The sequence below is a fragment of the Crassostrea angulata genome, chromosome 5 (genome assembly GCF_025612915.1).
Source record: "Crassostrea angulata isolate pt1a10 chromosome 5, ASM2561291v2, whole genome shotgun sequence".
NCBI classification, from domain to species: domain Eukaryota; kingdom Metazoa; phylum Mollusca; class Bivalvia; order Ostreida; family Ostreidae; genus Magallana; species Magallana angulata.
This window is the reverse complement of record NC_069115.1, coordinates 30803489-30820260: the sequence shown is the minus strand read 5'-3', so window position 1 is coordinate 30820260 and position 16772 is coordinate 30803489.

Genomic DNA, 16772 nt, shown 5'->3' with positions numbered 1-16772 from the left:
AACCCCATAAACCAATATTGTGCAGTGAAAAATATACATATACGTTCTCAGACTGATTGTAATAACAACTAGACACGATCTCGTTGCGAGCAACGAGGAGGTCTTCCGTCCGATTTTTAAAAGAGGAAATGATCTTGCCTTTTATCTTCATCAACGAAACATATCAGGAAATGCAGATGTGATCTAAAAGAGCGATGGATGAAGGATTATACACCCCGTTGGGTCTCTAATTTGAAGGACCAGCCCCATTTTATTTCATATTAAATTAGAGGTCTTTTGACCTAATAACATGTCTTATAACCTGTAATAAAAAGAAACCGAAGAAAAAAAGAAGGTCTTCCTTTGTAAACGGAAGACCCTAATAACAATAAGAATAGAAGGGTCTTCCGCTGAAGACGGAAGACCCTAATAATAAAAGACTGTTTTTGTCTAAATCTTGATTGAAGAGTGTTTTTAACTTGTACTACAGTCCAACAACCCTTTTATGTTGAATATTTTAATTAGAAAATTAAATAAAAAGGAGAGAAATAAATAGAGAGATCTTGGCTCCGGCGAGATTAGAACACACAGCCTTAGCAGGTGTCTCAAAACATGGCCGACGCTAAATAATTCCCGAATTTGTCTCTGAATTTGGGACGTTTCCGCCCGGGAGAGGAGCTGAGTTTTTGTATGAGATGAAAAACAACGTGTAAGATGTCTGGCTATTCAGGTTTGGTAACAGTGCGAGGTCATTTGAAATATTGATGCGTGTTTTTGTCTGGGGGGGGGGGGGGGTGAAAAGACCCGAGCTTGATTTCCGTCTTAAATAAATCGAAAATAGAATTTTGAGGTGTGGATTTTGGATTCGGTTAACAACAATTAGGAGAAGGCCTAAAACAATGACTGATGCATTTTACCCATGTATTTAAGTGTTGAGAATTTTTTTTTCGTGTCGTTTACTATTATGTTTGACTGTTTTATTTCAGCAGGATTGATAAAATCTTTATAAATGTAGAAATAACGAAATCAGTAACACGTAAATTTATTCGGTAAAAATTTGATGACAGTAATTTCCACAGTTCTAACATTCATAAGTAGTTCACACGCTATCGTAGATACAGATTAAACGGAAAACAAGAAATATACATGCAACAGAAATATTACGCGGCTGCACAGGTGCCAAGCCCGTTTAAACATTAATTTCAATGAAACCATAAATAAAGAAAGGGGTCGAACTCTGACTCAGATAGAAAACTACCAGCTCGCTTCAAAAGCCTAATAAATCAATTAATTTTTAAAACACTCGCAATATGCATGTATTTTTTATAAAAGTCTTTGTCTGAGATACACACATGCCGAATTCTCTTTGATACATCGATTATTTTTCTTTTTGTCTCAAGTTTATCTTTCCCGACTAACACTGTGTGATAAAAACATCTGCTTAGTCGGAAAATAAAATAACATTCATCTTACAAATGTTGCATGGTTAATTATCCCCCCTTTTCCCGAATCCACTCGATGCACCAGTGTTATGTCTAAACGATCAGTGTTAAGCAATCGGTTAATAAGATAGGACATTTATGAATTTTTGACCCCGATACTTAATCATTAATCCCGCTTTTGGGCGAACATGTACATGTTTGTAGACTTTTTTAAAATAAATATAAACTTCATAAGACTGATTTTAAATGATTATAATCCCTATACACCCTGCCGTAATGATTTTTTTTAAATCAAAAGTAAATAATCAGACTCTTTGTTTTAACAGTGTATTTCCACGATCGGTGTTTACATCTGTTAATACCTAGGCCCAAACACACACACACGGGTGATCAGTTTTCACACTGTATTGCAGTCACGAGGTCGTCAGAGAGAGAGAGAGAGAGAGAGAGAGAGAGAGAGAGAGAGAGAGAGAGAGAGAGAGATTTATTTCATAGTGTTTTAAAGTGTTCAGGAAATCAATACATAAGAAACATATGTCAATAAACGCATATATAGATGCATGCATGTATCTATATAATTATGTGAATATATACTAATCAGTCCTCCTTTTAAAGCAATGTAGAATAACGTTGGTGCATTGCTAAATGTTGTGTGCATACAGTCATGGAGATGGCGGCATTTCTTTGATGCCGGTAAAGCGACCCAGTGAACTCTAATGCAGTCGTATTGCAGGGGCACTTCGGCGCCATGTCTTTGATACCGGCGATGCGACGAGCGTATGAATTAAGATAACTGCTGACAGAAACGAGCTCTATATTTGTATTAAAAAATCTGTTATTATTTTTTTATAATAAAAATAAAACGGAAAACAATAAAAACCATCATTATAAAGATAAAATCGTTAAACAAAACAAAATTAGGGAAGAAAAAATAATCGGCGCTCGGGGACGGAACCCGGGTCGCCTGGGCACAAGGCCAACACTATAACGACTGAGCTACGCGGACTCTCGCTTCAGAACTTTTGAGCTCAAAAGCTCGGGAATGCTTGGATCGATTTTAAAACGAATTTCATATTCTGAAGTGTTTCAAGCGTCTTTATTGAATAAAAACATAAATAAAATTCAAGTTTAAAAAATTGAAAAATTAAGGTTTTTCATTTCCTTCCGGTGACGACAGGAAGTAACGGCTGACGTTTGGATATGCGAAGGGCACTGCGGCCGTTCACTCTCTACCATCTCTGAAAATTTGAAGGTTCTATCTTAAATACTTTTGGAGAAAAATCGTGAACAAGCAAAAACGTAAAATCTTTAATACCTCGGTACCGGAAGTGACGACCAAAAAAAGCTTTCGTATTTTTCTTACAAATTTTGTCATGAATAAGATCTGAAAATTTAATGAAAATCAGCTGAAGCATTTTTGAGAAAACGTGACAGAAAAAAAACAATAAAAACTAGACACGATCTCGTTGCAAGCAACGAGGAGGTCTTCCGTCCGATTTTTAGAAGAGGAAATGACCTTGCCTTTTATCTTCATCAACGAAACATATCAGGAAATGCAGATATGATCTAAAAGAGCGATGGATGAAGGATTATACACCCCGTTGGATCCCTAATTTAAAGGACCAGCCCCATTTTATTTCATATCAAATTAGGTCTTTTGACCTAATAACAGGTCTAATGACTTGTAATAAAAAGAAACCGCAGAAAAAAAAGAGGGTCTGCCTTAGTAAACGGAAGACCCTAATAACAATAAGAATAGAAAGGTCTTCCGCTTAAGACGGAAGACCCTAATAATAAAAGACTGTTTTTGTCTAAATCTTAATTGAAGAGTGTTTTTCAACTTGTACTACAGTCCAACAACCCTTTTATGTTGAATATTTTAGTTAGAAAATTAAATTAAAAGGAGAGAAAGAAATAGACAGAAAGAACAAATCTTGGCTCCGGGGAGATTAGAACACACAGCCTTTGCAGGTGTCTCAAAACATGGCTGACGCAAAATAATTCCCGTATATGTCTTTGAATTTGGGACGTTTTCGCCCGGGAGAGGGGCTGAATTTTTGTATAAGATGAACAACAACGTGTAAGATGTCTGACTATTCAGGTTTGGTAACAGTGCGAGGTCATTTGAAATATTGATGCGTGTTTGTGTCTGGAGAGGGGGGGGGGGGGTGAAAAGACCCGAGCTTGATTTTCGTCTTAAATAAATCGAAAATAGAATTTTGAGGTGTGGATCTCAGATTCGGTTAACAACAATTAGGGGAAGTCCTAAAACAATGACTGATGCATTTTACCCATGTATTTCAGTGTTGAGAATGTTTTTTCGTGTCGTTTACTATTATGTTTGACTGTTTTATTTCAGCAGGATTGATAAATTCTTTATAAATGTAGAAATAACGAAATCAGTAACACGTAAATTTATTCGGTAAAAATTTGATGACAGTAATTTCCACAGTTGAAACATTCATAAGTAGTTCACACGCTATCGTAGATACAGACTAAACGGAAAACAAGAAATATACATGCAACAGAAATATTACGCGGATGCTTACATCCCTTGTACTGTGTAAATTTTAAGTCCCCGTACAGGCTATACTCGCCGTTTGATCTCAGGAATTTCTTCTTAATTGTTCAATCCGCTGCATATTTCACAGACAATAAGAATGGGGTCCGAGGTACATTTACACAAAATTTCATTAGGATTGAGTAAGGGGCTCGGGAGTTAGAATTTTTTTCTACAGTACAATTCAAGCACGCCAATCGAAACTCGAATGCCCAAAAATTCATATCTCTCTTAAAAATGAACGAATAGGTCTGGTCATTAGTACAGTAATCTAGACTTGAACTAGGTTGAAAATAAAGGTTCAAGATGACAGATCCAGTAAAATCAGGCGAGGAAAACTAAATGATTTTGTGAATAGGAAGGGGCAGGGGGGGGGGTCGGTTCGTGTACTGTGTAAATTTAATTTCCAGGTTGTTTGAAAGATGTAACTATTGATTTTTTTTACATCTATTTATTCTTAGGCTCAAACACTCATAAACGGGTGGTCAGTTTTCAAACCTTATCGCAGTCACCCGTTCGTTTGTATAGTTACGTGTATAAACTTCGGAGGCTTTTCTTAATCCCGACAGGCAACATATTTGTATCAGTATATAGACATGCACAAAAAAGGAAAAAGTACACCATCTTTAATAAAAATAACTTTTTAGCGTTGACTTCCAATCAGTAAGAAGACAATCATTTAACAATGAATTTCAAATTATTTGAATCCATAGACATTATCCCGTAACTTGATGTAAAATATGTATAATTTTTTGGACGCCAATGTACATTTAGCTTCTATCCAATTTACTCCACGTTACCTGTACTAGTTCTTATTCAAATGCTAAAACATTTGTACTTGAGAGAGAGAGAGAGAGAGAGAGAGAGAGAGAGAGAGAGAGAGAGAGAGAGAGAGAGATTACATAGCGTTTTATAATGTTCAGGAAATCAATATATAAGCAACCTATGTCAATAAACGCATGTATACATCCATGTGTGTATCTATATATGGGATTAAATACTAAGCAGTCCTCCTTTTTAAGCCGAGTAGAATTACGTGGGTGCATTGCTAAATGTTGTGTGCATACAGTCATTGAGATGGCGGCATTTCTTTGATGCCGGCAAAGCGACCCAGCGAACTCTAATGCGGTCGAACTGCAGGGGCACTTCGGCGGCATGTCTTTGATGTCGGCGATGCGACGAGCGTCGTAATTTAGAGAGCTCTATATTTGTACTAAAAAAAGCCGCTATTTTTTTTTATTTATGACAAAAATAAAACGGAAAACATTCAAATCCATCATTTTAAAAATAAACCCATTAATCAAAACACAAATGAGAGAGAAAAAAGATTCGGCACTCAGGGACTGAACCCGTGTCGCCTGGGCACAAGTCCACCACTCTAACGACTGAGCTACGCGGACCCTCGCTTCAGAACTTTGGAGTCCAAAATCTCATGAATGCATGGATTGATTTTAAAACGAATTTCATATTCTGAAGTTTTGAGAGCGTTTCTATCGAATGAAAAAATAAAAAAAAATTCAAATCCAAAAAATTAAAAAATTAAGGTTTTTCATTTCCTTCCGGTGACGGCCGGAAGTGACGGCGGACGTTCGGATATGCAAAGGGCACTGCGGCCGTTCACTCTCTACCTTTTCTGAAAATTTGAAAGTCCTATCTTGAATACTTTTTGAGAAAAATTGTGAACAAGCAAAAACATAAAATCTTTAATATCTCGGTACCGGAAGTGACGACCAAAAAAATCTCGTGTAATTTTTTTACAAATTTTGTCCTGAATAAGATCTGAAAGTTTCACGAAAATCGGCTGAAGCGTTTTTGAAAAAACGTGACAGAAAAAAAAAATAATAATAATAACTAGACACGATCTCGTTGCGAGCAACGAGGAGGTCTTCCGTCCGATTTTTAGAAGAGGAAATGACCTTGCCTTTTATCTTCATCAACGAAACATATCAGGAAATGCAGATGTGATCTAAAAGAGCGATGGATGAAGGATTATACACCCCGTTGGATCCCTAATTTAAAGGACCAGCCCCATTTTATTTCATATCAAATTAGGTCTTTTGACCTAATAACAGGTCTAATGACCTGTAATAAAAAGAAACCGAAGAAAAAAAAGAGGGTCTGCCTTTGTAAACGGAAGACCCTAATAACAATAAGAATAGAAAGGTCGTCCGCTTAAGACGGAAGACCCTAATAATAAAAGACTGTTTTTGTCTAAATCTTAATTGAAGAGTGTTTTTCAACTTGTACTACAGTCCAACAACCCTTTTATGCTGAATATTTTAGTTAGAAAATTAAATAAAAAGGAGAGAAAGAAATAGACAGAAAGAACAAATCTTGGCTCCGGGGAGATTAGAACACACAGCCTTTGCAGGTGTCTCAAAACATGGCTGACGCAAAATTATTCCCGTATTTGTCTTTGAATTTGGGACGTTTCCGCCCGGGAGAGGGGCTGAATTTTTGTGTAAGATGAAAAACAACGTGTAAGATGTCCGACTATTCAGGTTTGGTAACCGTGCGAGGTCATTTAAAATATTGATGCGTGTTTGTGTCTGGAGGGGGGTGAAAAGACCCAAGCTTGATTTTCGTCTTCAATAAATTCGAAAATAAAATTTTCAGGTGTGGATCTCGGATTCGGTTAACAACAATTAGGGGAAGTCCTAAAACAATGACTGGTGCATTTTACCAATGTATTACGTGTATAAACTTCGGAGGTTTTTCTTAATCCCGACAGGCAACAGATTTGTATCAGTATATAGACATGCACAAAAATAAGAAAAGAAGTATACCATCTTTCATAACAATGACTTTTTAGCGTTGACTTCCAATCAGTAAGAAGACTATCATTAAACAATGCATTCAAAATTATTTGAATCCATAGACATTATCCCGTAACTTGATATAAAATATGTCATTTTTTTGGACGCCAATGTACATTTAGCTTCTATCCACTTTACTCCGTGTTACCTGTACTAGTTCTTATTCAAATGCTAAAACATTTGTACTTTAGAGAGAGAGAGAGAGAGAGAGAGAGAGAGAGAGAGAGAGAGAGAGAGAGAGGTTACATTATTTTATAATGTTCAGGAAATCAATATATAAGCAACCTAGGTCAATAAACGCATGTATACATGCATGTGTGTATCTATATATGGGATTAAATACTAAGCAGTCCTCCTTTTTAAGCCGAGTAGAATAACGTGGATGCATTGCTAAATGTTGTGAGCATACAGTCATTGAGATGGCGGCATTTCTTTAATGCCTGTAAAGCGACCCAGCGAACTCTAATGCGGTCGAACTGCATGGGCACTTCGGCGGCATGTCTTTGATGTCGGCGATGCAAAGAGCGTCGGAATTTAGAGAGCTGCTGACAGAAAAGAGCTAGATATTTGTCCTGATAACAATGCCGCTGTTTTTTTTTTATTTATGACAAAAATAAAACGGAAAACATTCAAATTCATCATTTTAAAGATAAAACCATTAATCAAAACTCAAATAAGAGAGAAAAAAGATTCGGCACTCAGGGACTGAACCCGGGTCGCCTTGGCACAAGTCCACCACTCTAACGACTGAGCTACGCGGACCCTCGCTTCAGAACTTTGGAGTCCAAAATCTCAAGAATGCGTCGATTGATTTTAAAACGAATTTCATATTCAGAAGTTTTGAGAGCGTCTCTATCGAATGAAAAAATAAAAAAAAATCAAATCCAAAAAATTAAAAAATTAAGGTTTTTCATTTCCTTCCGGTGACAACCGGAAGTGACGGCGGACGTTCGGATATGCGAAGGGCACTGCGGCCGTTTACTCTCTACCTTCTCTGAAAATTTCAAAGTCCTATCTTGAATACTTTTTGAGAAAAATCGTGAACAAGCAAAAACATAAAATTTTTAATATCTCGGTACCGGAAGTGACGACTAAAAAAATCTCGTGTAATTTTCTTACAAATTTTGTCATGAATAAGATCTGAAAGTTTCATGAAAATCGGCTAAAGCGTTTTTGAGTAAACGTGACAGAAAAAAAAATAATAATAATAACTAGACACGATCTCGTTGCGAGCAACGAGGAGGTCTTCCGTCCGCTGAAGACGGAAGACCCTAATAATAAAACACTGTTTTTGTCTAAATCTTAATTAAAGAGTGTTTTTCAACTTGTTTTACAGTCAAACACCCTTTTATGTTGAATATTTTAGCTAGAAAATTAGACAAAAAGGAGAGAAAGAAATAGAGAGAAAGAACAAAATCTTGGCTCTGGCGAGATTAGAACACACAGCCTTTGCAGGTGTCTCAAAACATTGCTGACGCGAAATAATTCCCATTTTAGTAAGAAAATTAGACAAAAAGGAGAGAAAGAAATAGAGAGAAAGAACAAATCTTGGCTCTGGCGAGATTAGAACACACAGCCTCTGCAGGTGTCTCAAAACATTGCTGACGCGAAATAATTCCCGAATTTGTCTTTGAATTTTGGGAGTTTCCGCCCGGGAGAGGAGTTGAGTTTTTGTATGAGATGAAAAACAACGTGTAAGATGTCTGACTATTCAGGTTTGGTAACAGTGCGAGGTCATTTGAAATATTGATGCGTGTTTGTGTCTGGGGGGGGGGGGGGTGAAAAGACCCGAGCTTGATTTTTCGTCTTAAATAAATCGAAAATAGAATTTTTAGGTGTGGATCTCGGATTCGGTTAACAACAATTAGGGGAAGTCCTAAAACAATGACTGATGCATTTTACCCATGTATATCAGTGTTGAGAACGTTTTTTCGTGTCGTTTACTAATATGCTTGACTGTTTTATTTCAGCAGGATTGATAACATCTTTATAAATGTAGAAATAACGAAATCAGTAACACGTAAATTTATTCGGTAAAAATTTGATGACAGTAATTTCCACAGTTCTAACATTCATAAGTAGTTCACACGCTATCGTAGATACAGATTAAACGGAAAACAAGAAATATACACGCAACAGAAATATTACGCGGCAGCTTACATGTACTGTGTAAATTTTAAGTCCCCGTACAGGCTATACTCGCCGTTTGATCTCAGGAATTTCTTCTTAATTGTTCAATCTGCTGCATATTTAGCAGACAATAAGAATGGGGTCCGAGGTACATTTACACAAAATTTCATTCGGATTGAGTAAGGGGCTCGGGAGTTAGAATTTTTTCTACAGTACATGTCAAGCACGCCAATCGAAACTCGAATTATTTGAATCCATAGACATTATCCCGTAACTTGATATAGAATATGTATAGTTTTTGGACGCCAATGTACATTTAGCTTCTTTCCAATTTACTCCACGTTACCTGTACTAGTTCTTATTCAAATGCTAAAACATTTGTACTTGAGAGAGAGAGAGAGAGAGAGAGAGAGAGAGAGAGAGAGAGAGAGAGAGAGAGAGAGAGATTACATAGCGTTTTATAATGTTCAGGAAATCAATATATAAGCAACCTTTGTCAATAAACGCATGTATACATGCATGTGTGTATCTATATATGGGATTAAATACTAAGCAGTCCTCCTTTTTAAGCCGAGTAGAATAACTTGGGTGCATTGCTAAATGTTGTGTGCATACAGTCATTGAGTTGGCGGCATTTCTTTGATGCCGGCAAAGCGACCAAGCGAACTCTAATGCGGGCGAACTGCACTTCGGCGGCATGTCTTTGATGTCGGCGATGCGACAAGCGTCGTAATATAGAGAGCTGCTGACAGAAAAGAGCTCTATATTTGTACTAAAAAAGCCGCTATCTTTTTTTATTTATGACAAAAATAAAACTGAAAATATTCAAATCCATCATTTTAAAGATAAACCCATTCATCAAAACACAAATGAGAGAGAATAAAGATTCGGCACTCAGGGACTGAACCCGGGTCGCCTGGGCACAAGTCCACCACTCTAACGACTGAGCTACGCGGACCCTCGCTTCAGAACTTTGGAGTCCAAAATCTCAAGAATGCGTGGATTGATTTTAATACGAATTTCATATTCTAAAGTTTTGAGAGCGTCTCTATCGAATGAAAAACTAAAAAAAATTCAAATCCAAAAAATTAAAAAATTAAGGTTTTTCATTTCCTTCCGGTGACGACCGGAAGTGACGGCGGACGTTCGGATATGCGAAGGGCACTGCGGCCGTTCACTCTCTACCTTCTCTGAAAATTTGAAAGTCCTCTCTTGAATACTTTTTGAGAAAAATTGTGAACAAGCAAAAACATAAAATCTTTAATATCTCGGTACCGGAAGTGACGACCAAAAAAATCTCGTGTAATTTTCTTACAAATTTTGTCATGAGTAAGATCTGAAAGTTTCACGAAAATCGGCTGAAGCGTTTTTGAGAAAACGTGACAGAAAAAAAAAAAAAAAATAATAATAATAATAGAGGAAAAGAAACAAAGCAAAAACAATAAGGTCTTCCGTTTCCAACGGAAGACCTTAATAATAATAGAGGAAAAGAAACAAAGCAAAAACAATAAGGTCTTCCGTTTCCAACGGAAGACCTTAATAACTAGACACGATCTCGTTGCGAGCAACGAGGAGGTCTTCCGTCCGATTTTTAGAAAGGAAATGACCTTGCCTTTTATCTTCATCAGCGAAAATATCAGGAAATGCAGATGTGATCTAAAAGAGCGATGGATGAAGGATTATCCACCCTGTAGGATCCTTAATTTTAAGGACCAGTCCCATTTTATTACATATTTAATAAGAGGTCTTTTGACTTAATAACAGGTCTAATAACCTGTAATAAAAAGAAACCGAAGAAAAAAAAGAGGGTCTACCTTTGTAAACGGAAGACCCTAATAACAATAAGAAGGGTCTTCCGCTGAAGACGGAAGACCCTAATAATAAAAGACTGTTTTTGTCTAAATCTTAATTGAAGAGTGTTTTTCAACTTGTACTATAGAAGTATAGTTTAGTATAATTTTTACTATAATTAATTGTAATTAGTACAGTAATCTAGAATGGTACTTAGTTGAAATTAAAGGCCTAATATCAAAGATCAAGTAAAATCGGACCGGAAAAACTGAATGATTTTATGAAGGGGGGGGGGGGGGGGGTTGGTTGGTGACTTCTATATTAAAATAGAATATTAAATTCTAAATATCACATATTACACAATTTCTAAACAAAATACATATGTTAGAACAATGTATAAGCGCTGTATAAGCCACTGTACCATTGATTTGAAATTTAAAAATCTCAAAATCTTAATTATGATTTTTTCTTTGATATTTACTTTTATTCTAATATATGTAAAGCATTAATATTAGGTACATGGAGATGAATGCAACAGGTCAAAACGTCTGAAATGGGCGGGAACAAATTGACGCGGACGTCTGATATATAAAGCGTATTTTCAATCCACCTCAGCATTTTTAATTTGCTATATAAGTTAATAGAAAAACATTTTATTTCATCAATAATAGTGATTTTATTTCATCAATAGTAATCGGATCCCCATCCAAGAGAGATTATACGCAGGGCAAAACATATTGTCCCATGACTCGTCAAAAGTCTGAAACCAAGTGAGGGCGATTTTGAAACGGGGTTTATTCCCAGGGGAGAATAATTAATTCAAATTCCGATTTAATAAATTAATACATATATTATACCCATATAAAAATGTTCGCTAGGCTAATTTATACGGATATGCACATTTATTGTTTATCTAGCTATAATGAGAGAGAGAGAGAGAGAGAGAGAGAGAGAGAGAGAGAGAGAGAGAGAGAGAGAGAAAGAATTATTGACCCCGCTGCTTAATCACTAATCCCGCTTTTGGGCGAACATGTACATGTTTATAAACTTTTGTAAATAAATCTAAACTTTAAAAGACTGATTGTAAATGATTATAATCCCAATCCACCCTGCCGTAATGATTTTTATAAATCAAAAGTGAATAATCAGACTATTTGTTTCAACAGTGTATATCAACGATCAGTGTTTACATCTGTTAATACATAGGCCCAAACACAGATACAAGGGTGGTCAGTTTTCACACCGTATCGCAGTCACCCGGTTGTCAGGGTGAGAGAGAGAGAGAGAGAGAGAGAGAGAGAGAGAGAGAGAGAGAGAGAGAGAGAGATTTCATAGTGTTTTATAGTGTTCAGGAAATCAATATATAAGCAACCTATGTCAATAAACGCATGTATTCATGCATGCGTTTATCTATATAATTATGTAAATAAATACTAATCAGTCCTCATTTTAAAGCCATGTAGAATAACGTTTGTGCATTGCTTAGTAAATGTTGTGTGCATACAGTCAAGGAGATGGCGGCATTTCTTTGATGCCGGCAAAGCGACCCAGTGAACTCTAATGTAGTCGTACTGCAAGGGAGCTTCGGCGGCATGTCTTTGATGCTGGCGATGCGACGAGCGTCTGAATTAAGCCAACTGCTGACAGAAACGAGCTCTATATTTGTACTAAAAAAGCTGTTATTATCTTTATTTATTATAAAAATAAAACGGAAAACAATAAAAACCATCATTTTAAAGACAAAATCATTAACCAAAACAAAATTAGGGAAGAAATATAATCGGCACTTGGGGACGGAACCCGGGTCGCCTGGGCACAAGTCCACCACTCTAACGACTGAGCTACGCGGACTCTCGCTTCAGAACTTTTGAGCTCAAAATCTCGAGAATGCGTGGATCGATTTAAAAACGAATTTCCTATTCTGAAGTGTTTTAAGTGTCTCTATCGAATAGTAACATAAAAAAAATTCAAGTTCAAAAAATTGAAAAATTAAGGTTTTTCATTTCCTTCCGGTGACGACCGGAAGTGACGGCGGACGTTCGGATATGCAAAGGGCACTGCGGCCGTTCACTCTCTACCATCTCTGAAAATTTAAAGGTTCTATCTTAAATACTTTTTGAGAAAAATCGTGAACAAGCAAAAACGTAAAATCTTTGATATCTCGGTACCGGAAGTGACGACCAAAAAAAGCTCGTGTAATTTTCTTACAAATTTTGTCATAAATAAGCTCTGAAAATTTCATGAAAATCGGCTGAAGCATATTTGAGAAAACGTGGGAGAAAAAAAAAAGAATAATAATAATAATAGAGGAAAAGAATCAAAGCAATAACAATAAGGTCTTCCGTTGGAAACGGAAGACCTTAATAATAGAGGAAAAGAAACAAAGCAAAAACAATAAGGTCTTCCGTTTCCAACGGAAGACCTTAATAATAGTGAAAAAGAAACAAAGCAATAACAAGAAGGTCTTCCGTTGGAAACGGAAGACCTTAAATATGATTGATACGTTTATTGCTTAAGTTTTGTACTGAATCAGACATCATAAAGTTATTTAACATTTAGCCAATACTTATGGAAGTCTCTTGCAAGATGTGTTCTTTGTTATGTACTTGGAATTGTGATACTCATGTAAATATTCTTCTGATACAATTCTTAAATAAATCCAACCAATCGAAGTTGAAGCACATTCCAAAAATATTATGTAGAAAGTCTTTCTATCATCTCTTCGCCAAATTCTATAAAAAAGAAAAAAAATGGCTGGTTTTTTTCTGTGGCGCACACAATTATCCCGAAATTTATAGTCCATGAAGATCCTTTAAACATTTGAAATTTGAATGGATTGGTTTTTCTGTCATTCAAAAATGAACACATTGCATTTTTATAATTTACCAATAACTACCATATATTAATTTGATTGTAACATTTATATCAATCAAAAAGAGCGTTTTAGATAACCGCTATGACTTTGCTCTATAAACTACATCCATACGTTCCGAGTTATTTTTATTTTCGATAATGTTTTAAAACCCGTGTCGTAAAAATAATTAGAACGTTCATGTATATTTACTATCTAAAAATATATTTAGTTATCATTAATCATATAATCATCTTTCTGTATTATTCCACTGTATTCACTACTAAAAAGTTGTATTTTTGTAATAGTTTATGTGATAGATGAATTGTGGTTGATGCATTTAAGATTAATATCTCTAACATAAAATATAGGTTAAATTTTGATGAGATATTATGCATGTTAACAATTAAGATTTTAGTCATTTTTTTATCTTTTAAAAATAATCAGAAATCTTTTTAGCAAATTATAATTAAATAAATCTTCTTTAACAATCTACGATTATTGTTGTTTTTGAATTGTTTTATTAGTAATATTGAAACAATATAATTTTGTTTTTTTTAATATACATGTACCTCATACATTATATATGCTGTGGTCTGAGAACACAATTGAACTTGAATTTGCTTATATGGCTGAACGTAAATCAGCATTTCACGATTTTTGCATAGAAATATAAAAAGTAATAGCATTTTTATTTTCATTGTAAGAGAATAGAATATTAATCTTCCATACATATGTATACACACATGTATCCATATGTGATATTTTTAAATGTTCCCCTTATTATGGCCTAATTCTACGTCCATGAATCATGAATTAAACACACTTGAAAATATACTTAACCTAAGGATGCTTCTAGATACACATGTATATTTCAAGTGGGCTCCAGTGACCTATTGCTATATGTTTTTGTTCGTCGTTGTTCGTCGTACGTCGTTCATCGGTCGTAAACTTTTGAATATTTTTAGCTTCTTCTCTGAAACCAATAAATCAATTTCAATTAAATTTGGCAAATAGCATGTATGTGGGAAGGGGAGTTTAATATTATGAAATTCATTACCCTGTTCCTCTTGGGCCTGAGAGGTGGGGCTTAAACCATCAAAATTAACTTTACTCTTGAACATCCAGCAGTCAAACTACTGGCATGATTGTAATAAGCATTGAACTCTCTACTCAAATTGTAAAATTCATGTCATTCGGGTCAGTTGGTTGACATTAAGGTGGGGCTCTAATGGTTATATAGAAAAAATGCATTAATTCTTTAAAAAATATTCTCCTTTGTTCCCTAGTATTAAGCCTATAAAATAAATACATAATTATGAAAAGGAAAAATGCCTCTTCCAAAATTTTTAAGATCACGGCCCCTGGGCAAGGGTTTTGGAGTTATGGCGGGGCTCTAATGATGATATAGTAAAAATGCAATAATTCTTTGAAAATCTCTCCTCTTCTCCTTGATATTAAACAGTTGAACCCAGCACATAGTTATGATAAAGAAGAATGCCTCCTCCAAAATTGTGAATTTCATGGCCTTGGGTCAGGGGTTCTGGTGTTAGGATGGGACCCTAAATGAGTGAAGTAATTCTTAAAAAATTTTCTCTGTTGCTGTTTATTACTTCGATGAAATAAGTACATATTTACGATAAGGAAGAGTGTCTCTTTCAAAAGTAATGAATTTCTTGGCCCCTGGGTCAGGGGTTCTGGAGTTAGGGCAGGGCTTTAATGATTATCATATAGGGTTACTAACTTAGGAGGTATAAATCATAATATGTATTGCCTCCAAGATACACAATTGTTTCCAAACTAAGAAAAGGACTGAACAGCATTATATGTGCCAACAGTTCTCAGCTTTGAATTTGAAGATATATTTCAATCAACTATAATGAAACATGCTTGTAGCTAAGTTTAAAGTAATGTAAAATTCAATATATCTATTTTGCATGTTGTAAGGGTGGTTATGAAATATGCATGATAATATACAAGATTTTCATCTATGAACTGTTTATAAACTGGATTTATCAGATCACTATGCTGTAATTCATTTTTATTTCCTTAAATTAAATCCATATATAAGTAAGAGTTTCCTGATTGCGGAGCAGAGCAAAGGATCTAATCAACATACTTGATTAGTAATATGTTTCACACGAGAATTTCAATTTTTTTCCCACTATATATGAATTTTTACAACGTGTGTAGGTTATCATTAGTTCACGATTACCTGATTAAATTAGAAAATACTAATTCGATCTACTTGTTTTGCTGTTTTTAATTTATTGACAGCAATATGAAAAAATGTTTCATATCTCCAAAAGATGGTACAATCTTAAAGGTTTGCCTTCTATCTAAAGCACGAACGATGTTTGGGATCTATAAATGCATGTTAGCATTTCTCTGTTGTTCTAATACTGAATTCAGTTGTTATCAAAGGATAAATAGTACAATTCGGCAGTTAATGCATCATTTTTACAATCGTTGATTATTAGGAAAAAGGTTTCATGTTTCATGTTCAGAGTCGTATGACTGTATCTATACATGTAATAACATGAGGATTTATTGTACTCTATTATTTTATTTATTATGATAATCAACAATCTCATGCACTAATGTAATTGGGTTGAATACAAACTATAAATCAAAGTTATAAAATTGAACCATTCATCATATTCTAAGCAAGGAAAAATTTGTTTCAACATGTGAAATATATAATTCAAGAAGAATCGTGTTTTGATTTAATTTTACTATGAAAAATATACCGATAGCTGTAATAAGTTTTATATAATGCGTAACTAATGTTATAGGCTAACTATTTATGAACAGGAAATGTGATTTCAAAAACAATGCGATAAAGTATGATTCAAAATTTCACAATAATTGAAACAGGTGGTGACGATTTTTGCTTGCTGTAATTGAAAGTGAAAATCTATGCAAAATCCATTTATTTTTAAACGACAACTCCGAACAGATCAATTAAATTGTATATAGAATAAAATGAAACTTTCAGTCTTGTATAATTTTATTTTACCTCTTGTTTATTGCAATTGGCTATCGGTAAGTACAATGTAGAATAAATCGTAGTTGGATATTAAAACCATCAAAATAAATCACTAAAACAGACATATCAAATAATTTACAGGCTTAAGATTGTTCCATAAAAATATGTATTAACCTAAAGCGTTTATTATTAAGTCAAATTCATTTTTCGATAT